The following is a 1,457-nucleotide window of genomic DNA, read 5'->3' as shown; positions in this document are numbered from 1 at the left end:
TATAGGCTAAGGTAGGCTACACTGTTCTTTTATTTTGTGTTGTCATTGTGTATTAAGATAGTAATTATGAAGGTTAGACATGCTAACGTTGTCACCGTAATGTACTGTACATATTGTGTATTTAGTTTTTATGTTGTGCACATTGGGGGGGCATTGAGCTGGAGTCCAATTCCTTGTGTTCTTGAAATACTTGGCAGTATAAAGTTTATGCTTATCTAACCGGAGGTTTGGCCACACCTATACCGCCAGGTGAGCAATTTGCTGGGTTTATTATGGATATAGATACCACCCGTGGAGAAGCTGTTGCGATAAGCAATTCCTGTGCTGGTCGCTGCTGTAACTGTTTTGAAGTGAATGTCCCTCCATTGATCTGTGTCCAGCTTTCCCTTTAAGACTGTTTAGGGGATTATTGTTTCAAATCCAGGTTGTGTCACAAAGGGCATCCGACATAAAACACGTGCCAAATGTCAACATGAGAGTCGTCAGTGTGGACAATTCGCTCTGGCGACTCCTAAACGGGAAAAGCTGAAAGTGACTTTTATGTAGACAGCAATGCTGTTCACATGGGCAAACTCCCTTTCAGCTAAGCATGAGTCAAAGTCATACTGATCACCAGCTGAGTGTGATTGTATGATAATAAGGGTGAAGGATAGGATCGAGTGTCTGGATGTGTGCAGGGGTTCTAATATTTAAGTCTCTGTGAGGACCATGTTGAGTTTTAGACCTTGAGAGTGAAAATGATTTTGAAATGTGTGGACACTTGGCCATTACTCACTGCTTTAAAAGGCTGTTTCAAGGTCAGGACTCAGTTTTAGGGTTAAGGTTAGAGTTAGGCCTAGACAAGGGCTAAAATAAGGGATTATATAGTCATTGCAGTTAGTTATGGCAAAACTGTTACCATTATCAAAATAAAAAATACACTAAACAAAATAAAACAAACAAGACAGGCTCTGCAAAGTTGTTCATGTTCATCAGCATCTTTATGATAGGGCAAACGCATGCCTGTTCTTTTTCCTTTACCAGTAGCAAAAGAATTCATTCCTCTTTGGCAGCAATTTTTGTTTCTGCTGGATAAATCACGTTACCTGATTAAGACCATGAGCCGGTGACTCTTGCTCCCTTTGGGTGAGAGGTGTATCGCATCTGCCAAGATGAGGGACTGCCACTGCTTGTGTACATAAATACATGTGTGAGCCTTGCATTTACAGCTGCATTTATGTAGTTTGTGTATAGTCTGAACCAGCCCTTAGGCATCAGGACAATTTCACATGTCAAACTTCACCAGTTTTTGAAAGAACTTGTGCTGCTGATGTGATGTGCATGGTTTTTATGAGAAACCCTCTGAGAATGTGTTCTTCTGTGAAAGTTCATGCATTGTATAATATCGTTTTTTTAATTTTTACTTTTTTAATATATTCATAATCATAGGTGGAAGTGTGCAGTGATCCCAGAAGAGA

This window comes from Monopterus albus, unplaced genomic scaffold, assembly GCF_001952655.1.
Source record: "Monopterus albus unplaced genomic scaffold, M_albus_1.0 scaffold25.1, whole genome shotgun sequence".
In the NCBI taxonomy this organism is placed as follows: domain Eukaryota; kingdom Metazoa; phylum Chordata; class Actinopteri; order Synbranchiformes; family Synbranchidae; genus Monopterus; species Monopterus albus.
The sequence above is the reverse complement of the archived record's forward strand: the minus strand, read 5'-3'. Positions refer to the sequence as shown.